Below are 7,578 nucleotides of genomic sequence, written 5' to 3' on the forward strand. Positions count from 1 at the left end.
AAGACATTTGAAAGTTTAAAATCCGTCAGTAAAATGCCCCTCGGGTGAATTTCGACGCTTTGACATTGGCGGTCGCCAACGAGGGACTGAAAGAGACGACGATGCGTCATCACGCAGACGGGTCGGCGTTCACAGCCTCGCTCACGGGGCCGCGGGGAAGTTCATTTAGAGCCTGACTCGCTGTCACGAATACGAATAAACACGAACTGTTGACCTTCTGAACCCTTTAGCCGCACGTCGAGTCAATTTTTCATGTTTATGACACCATTCCACAATAAATATGAACATAAACCATAAGTATGACTCGAAGTATGACACAATTTTTCACTTTTCATATTGATAGCATGAAGCTACACAGATTACCGTACAGTTTTAGTGTCATTAGAGCCTACTGAATCCACCAATAACGCCAAAGCTAACCTTCGCTAAGATACCTGAACATTATTGTCATTTATGTCCAGCAAAAGAATAGATAATTGACTTACTTATGGCTGAAATAGGACTCATGTATAGCTTCCTCTCAGCCTGCTGCACACGGCGAGAATAGAGCGAGGACCGTTCAGGGACCAGTGAAGGAGTAGGAATGTTTTGTGTTGACACAACCGCATAAAACTCCTGAACATAAATAATAATTAGCTATTAAACTGGCAAAACATTTATGTGGACAAGACGTCACGTTAATGTCCTGTCCTTGCTAATGCTAGCTACATTAACGTTAGCTTACTCAGTTCAGTTTGTCTTTCACGTGAATTTGTCGTGAAAAAAATATGCTAATTTGTTCGCTATCCTTCAAAAGACACAAGTACTGTCTCCAGTCGAGTGTCTTTGTTCATGAAATTAAGACAGTTCTTTAAACCTGAATGTTTTTTTTCTCTTCTCCAACCGAGGCTGACAGCGCTCACGTCGGCCTCTTCAGCGACACTCTGCTTCACGTTCACACCTCGTGGCTGCGAAAATATCCAAAAGTCATCAAGTGCCGGCCACAAAGCGGCGGCCGGGGGTTAAATACTGCGCCGCCTCTCCGGCCTTTCAGCAGCTCTCTGATCTCAGATCAGCTTCGTCTCAGCAGCTCGCGGTTTTAAAACGACCAAAATCTCCTGCGTTGACGCCGCTAAAATCAAACGCTTTAATCTCGTGACGCTCCGGCCGGGACTTCGTTTCACAGACTTTTTAATGGATGTTTTTTTTCTTCTTCTTCTGCTTGTTTATGGACATGTGTGTGTTTCTTTGTTGTTTTTTTGCAAGTTGAGAGAGAGAGAGAGAGAGAGAGGAATCAAAGAGAGAGGGAGGGAGAGACATAGAGAGATGTAGAGCTCTGGGAGAGAGAGTGGGAGTCAAGATGAAACGCTGACATGGAGTTTCCTTATGGTGCAGAAACGGCCCCGTGAGTTCGGAGGCGTTGTTGAGACTACAGAGAAAACGCTTTCCTCATTTTTTTTTTTGCTTCGGAGGAACTGACTGATCACCGGCCAGTCTGCTCGCTCTCGAAAAAAGACAGTTGTCTCTGTAGTTTCCCGATCCGGACCGAAGCCCTTTGTGACTAAACAAATGGAATAAATTACCCAACTGGAGTGAATTATAGATTTTTTTCCCCCTAAGAAGTCGCTGGCATTTATTATATTACAAACGCCTTTATGTTAGGAACAGAAATTAAATGGGGAAGTCGTAAAAACGCTCTCCCAGACTTATGGCAACGGCCTCCATTACGCTCCTCTGGAGGAGGGGGTGGGGGTCAAACATTTATGCTTGTGTATATGTTTATATCATCTTGAAGATCTCCGTTATTGGTTCAACCTGGTGACCCCGCGGACGCGTTTTCCTTCCGTCAGAGACGACGTTTCCGACGGTGTCAAACGGGCTGCAGGCGTAAGCCTTTGAGCCCGGCTGCTACATCTGCTCTACATATTCAATCCAGGGGCCTCTTTTAATTCTCCCACTCGCCCACACACACACACAGAGAACACACACATCTGCACACGGATGTGTGGACACACATCGGGGCTGAGCGCGCGTGCAAACATGCGCCGTGATTAAGGAAGTGAAAACTAAATATATGCTTAGTGGGTCCTCGCTGGAGGTGATCTTCATTTGAAAACTAGCAAACAGTTCTTGAAAAGCTTTGAAGAGTTGAGAAATGCTATTTTATTTTTGTATTCTGTGCAAATAAAGGCGCAACACATGTGCAGTTTAATCATTTGTAGACTTCTATACAACCAGAGGGGTCGCCTCCTGGTGGTCAGGAGAGAGAATGCAGCTTTAAGACATGAAGCATAGACTTCTATACAGCCAGAGGGGTCGGCCCCTGGTGGTCAGGAGAGAATGCAGCTTGAACACATGAAGCATAGACTTCTATACAGCCAGAGGGGTCGCCCCCTGGTGGTCAGGAGAGAATGCAGCTTTAACACATGAAGCATAGACTTCTATACAACCAGGGGAGTCGCCCCCTGGTGGTCAGTAGAGAGAATGCAGCTTTAACACATGAAGCATAGACTTCTATACAACCAGAGGAGTCGCCCCCTGGTGGTCAGGAGAGAGAATGTAGCTTTAACACATGAAGCATAGACTTCTATACAACCAGAGGGGTCGCCCCCTGGTGGTCAGGAGAGAGAATGCAGCTTTAAGACATGAAGCATAGACTTCTATACAACCAGAGGAGTCGCCCCCTGGTGGTCAGTAGAGAGAATGTAGCTTAAACACATGAAGCATAGACTTCTATACAACCAGAGGAGTCGCCCCCTGGTGGTCAGGAGAGAGAATGCAGCTTAAACACATGAAGCATAGACTTCTATACAACCAGAGGAGTCGCCCCCTGGTGGTCAGGAGAGAGAATGCAGCTTTAAGACATGAAGCATAGACTTCTATACAACCAGAGGAGTCGCACCCTGGTGGTCAGTGGAGATAATGCAAGTTTTAAGACACTTAAACATTAAATATTTGCAGTATTTTCACACAGAATGCATAGAAGTGTAATCTGAATTAATTTGGACAACCTAAACATAAAAAAACAACTATTTTAAGCATGTTTTGTATGTCAGCAACTCCTCTGGATGCAGTTGTTTTTTACAAGTTAGCATGTCCTTTGTACTCGTTCAAGGTCATGAAACGTAACCCGGGTCACGTGCAGCTGTGAGCTACTGTGTTTCCTCGAGATGGAGGGGAGATAAAGTGCCGTTTGGCAGTGCGTCATGGTTAGTTAACAAGTCTCCGACTACCTGCATACAAAAAAAGAAATCCGCCAAGTCCCCGCCACATGGTTTTCGTTGTATGTTATTTATTGTATTTTCTTCTTCTATGAAAAACCATAACTCACTCAACGCAGAGAGCACGCTGGTTTAACCCCCCACTCCTCTCCCAACATGAAATTTTGGGTCAAGGAAAAATCAGCAAACTGCGAGACAAATTGCTCCAGGGGAATAATGAAAAAAAAATAAACTTGAGTAATTGACTTAAAACACAAATGTACCAAATCAGCGTCTCCTTCGAAAACCAAGTCAAGCAATCTTTTTCTCTCCTCGCCGACAATCTGCTGGGTTACACCCCGTGTTCCCACTGCGTCATGTTATTTCCATATTTATGTCGGCGGCGGCAAGCCCCTCGCTTTTGATGTGCGGCCTCGTTCAGATGCTGATCCTGTTGTGGCTTGTTCCTGTAAATACTTTGAAGTGCTCCGGGATTAGAAGATTGTGGACCCAATAAAAAAAACAAAAAACATCTCTTTACATTTACGTTACATTCGTAAGACCCCCTTTTTGAAACACACGCGAAAATAAATCATTTGGTAACAGTAGATGGAGGTTTACTCTGTAATTGTTGGTAATTGTGGTGCCGTTTGTTTATGGGTTCTGACAGAGTCAAAGGTTCTGAGCGAATTTGAAAAGTACTTCTGCCACACGCAGATTACCGCCTTTGAAATTTGACAGCGGCGGTGGGTTTACGCACCGTGACCGTCTCTCTGTTGACCGTTTGCTCGACAGGATGACACTGAGCATGCACGCTCGTCGGGCTTTGACAGTGACGAGATGGGACACGCCGAGGCGCCTTCTATATACATGCAAATAAGACTCGCTCTGCATGTTATGCTAGTGGCGGTGCAGGAAAGCTCGAACGCCAACGCGACCCTCTGGAGTCGGGGGTCATTCTTTGATTTTACATAATTTCTTAAATTCACCTTTTTAAGGCACTTGCATATGAGATATATACCCATGTGTTACATAAAACATTGCAGAACAGTCTCAGCTCTCTATATAATAATGCACATTTGTCGAAAGGCACAAGTCTAAAGTGATAATTTGGCCCTAAAGCTGAAAAGTTTAAGCTTGATTTTCGAAATTCTTCATATCTCGTATGAAAACATACCTTTACTCATGTGGATGAACTGTTTTGGTGCTGGAAATTGGTTTACCAAAGTTATACATGCAAATAAGACTCGCTGTGCAGTTATGCTAGTGGCGGTGAAGGAAAGCTCAAACACCAACGCGTCTTAGTTTAAAACTCTCTGGAGTCGGGGGTCATTCTCTCGATTTCACATAATTTCCTAAATTCACCTTTTTAAGGCACTTGGATATGAGATACATACACAAAACATTGCAGAACAATATCAGCTTTCTTTATAATAAGTCACCATTGTCCAAAGGCACGAGTCTAAAGTGATAAAATGACCCTAAAGCTGAAAAGTTGAAGCTCGAAATTCTTCATATCTTTTGTGAAAACATACCTTTACTCATGTGGACGAGCTGTTTTGGTTGATCAAAGGTCTTAAGGTTCACAAAAGCAGTGGAATATATTAATAAAATGGTTTAAACAAATGTAAATAAATGTCTAAATGTATGTTTGAGGCTGATTGGAATTTGATACGTTTTGCAGGTATTCAGTCATAAAGTCAAATTTGGACCTAATGATCACTAAAGATAACAATTACAATTCATCCGCAGGGGATCACGAATGTCTGAACCAAATTTCACTGCAATCCTCCTTGATAGTTTTCACTCAGACTCTTCAGGATTTCCCTGGAGAGGCCAAGGCTTCACCAAACAGGAATCTGGAGACCTTAAATGTAAAACAAATGAAAACTGAATGGACATACCACACACACAAAAGTCAACTTTCCGCTCAGGCGAGAAGAAAAGTTGGGGATCACCGTAAGTTTTTAGGATTCAGCCTCTGGGGATCATGAATGTTTGGACCAAATGTCATGGCAATCCACCCAATAGCTGTTGAGATGGTTCTGGACTAAGCGACCATCTGACATGTAGCGCCGCAGGGCTGTAAAAACACACTCTCACACACACACATTCTCATGTTTACAAGTGTGTTTTACGAGGTTCTGGCCAGCGGACTTGAACGAGCGCAGGTGCTCTCTGATCTTCTGCGTCGTCCCTTCTGAATCACGCCACCGTCTGAAGGCGGAACGAATCTTTTTTACAATCAACTACTCTTTTCCACGCAATCCAGAGAACAAAGACACCCTCGATCCTTTTAAGTGACAAAAATAAAATAAAAAACTAAAAGAGGAATGCGCGGTGGCGGCTGCTCCACATCCTCCTGGTGCTCGTCAAGATACGTAAAAGTGTTTCTTCTCTTCGGACCCTTTTGTGAAAAGCCCGTTAACTGTCGCACAAGTAGTTGTGTGTCCTCTCCTTCCCCCCCACAACGTCCTCTAATTGGCTTCTGCTTGTGTCCTCGTCTTATGTGGTCGTTTCTACGCTCAGCTTCGATGAACGTACTCAGGCCGGCTTTAAAGAGGAGAAGAAAGAAGGAAAAAAAAATACTCTTGTGCGGCGGCATACATGTTGTAGGTCGCAAGAAATTATTATCTTTAATTCTGAGGCTTTTTTTTTTCGTGGTGGCCGCGTGTGGGTGACCTCATCCACTTCATGGCACATTTCATCGCGTATATTTCCTGTCCTTTTGCCACTTTGCTCTGCGGTCGATCGGCCTTCATCGCGTGGTCGCCCTCTGACCGAATCGCCACGCTGCGTAAAGCGCACATTGGGACGGACAAAAGAGTGTAAGGTTTCATTTCCAGAACACAAAACACTATTATTATTATTCCAGCAGTTAAAGGACAATATTTAAGTCTGATCCACGCAAAAAAAATGTATTCTCAACTTCAAAATGAACAGTAGCACAATATATACACACTGTTTAGCATTATTAAACACTTAATTCATCATTTATAAAGCATTGTTCCAACATGAACACTTATTAGTATGCAATTCATAAACACATTTATGCATGTTTTATTCTTCAAACCAATTATTTGTATATTACTTAATTTACAAATGGGGTTATAAAGTATGAAAAGCCAATCACGAAACGCATAATAGCTTATTAATCAAGGATAAAAACACACTAATGAGTGTTGACGTTGGAGCAATGCTTCATACATGATGAATTAACTGTTTACTCATGCTTTACTGATGCTAAATAGTGTGAAACTTATTATAAAGTGCAACCGAATTCATTGTAAAACAAGCTAACGCGCTCACTCATTCACCACAGCAGGCCGCAGAAGCTAACCGTTTTGTTTTTTCCGTTAGCTTGAATAAGATGTGATTAAGTCGGGTAAGTGGACCGGCGCAGGCCGCAGGTTGTGCGTATAGGAAGTGTGACCATCGGACCCTTGTTGTGTTCTCTGGACTATGTGTGTCTTTTACATACCGACTCACTACCCGGAGGCTTGTAAAGATAACACAACGACAAACACAGACGGCAACCGGAATAAAAACACGCCTCCTTAAAGCACACACACACACACACACACACACACACACGGAGTTACTGGAAGAGTGACAGAGCTTTGCAACGGGAGAAAAACAAGTGGGCAAAACCACTTTGGAGGGGGGAAAACCGCCCTGTATTATCAGGGGTGGAGATCTGCCACAAGCGCATTCCTGATGCAACACTCACTTCATCCGAAGCTATTTCAATATTGGTAAATACGGCCGTGGATCCGCAGGACGGAGCGCTGCGCCGCGACCGGCAGACTCAACACCTCGCGGGTTCAGACACAACACTGCGGTTGTGTTGTACAACGGGAGCGGCCCGCGAAAACATCATCACAACTAACCAGCTAGCTAACTGTTACACAAACTGCAATGCAGGTGAGCTTTACAGTAAACACAGCGCACGGTTTCCTGTTGTTTCCAGACTTTATGCTAAGCTAAGTGGCTACTAGCCCGTAGCTTTGTATTTCAGGTACAGACATGAGAGTGGTAGCAAACGTCTTAGCTAAAAGACCTTCACATGGAGTATATTCATTTATTCTTTGTCAGGGATATTTGTATTCCTGATTTGTTTTGTTTTATTATTTAACCCTCTGGAGTCTGGGCTGCTTTTTCTTATTTTACATCATTTCTTAAATTTACCTTTTTAAAGGCACTTGCGGATGATACATACCCGTGTGTTTTACATCAAAAATTGCACAACAATCTCAGCTCTCTATATAATGAGGCACCATTGTCAATATGGGCCTAACACTGAAAAATGTACTCTTTTTTTGAAATTCTTCATATCTCTTGTTAAAACACAACTTTACTCATGTTGACGAACTGTATTTTTGAGTGGGTCTAGTTGCTT

Source organism: Clinocottus analis, unplaced genomic scaffold (assembly GCF_023055335.1).
Source record: "Clinocottus analis isolate CAN_PGR_092001 unplaced genomic scaffold, fCliAna1.0.p SCAF_15, whole genome shotgun sequence".
In the NCBI taxonomy this organism is placed as follows: Eukaryota; Metazoa; Chordata; class Actinopteri; order Perciformes; family Cottidae; genus Clinocottus; species Clinocottus analis.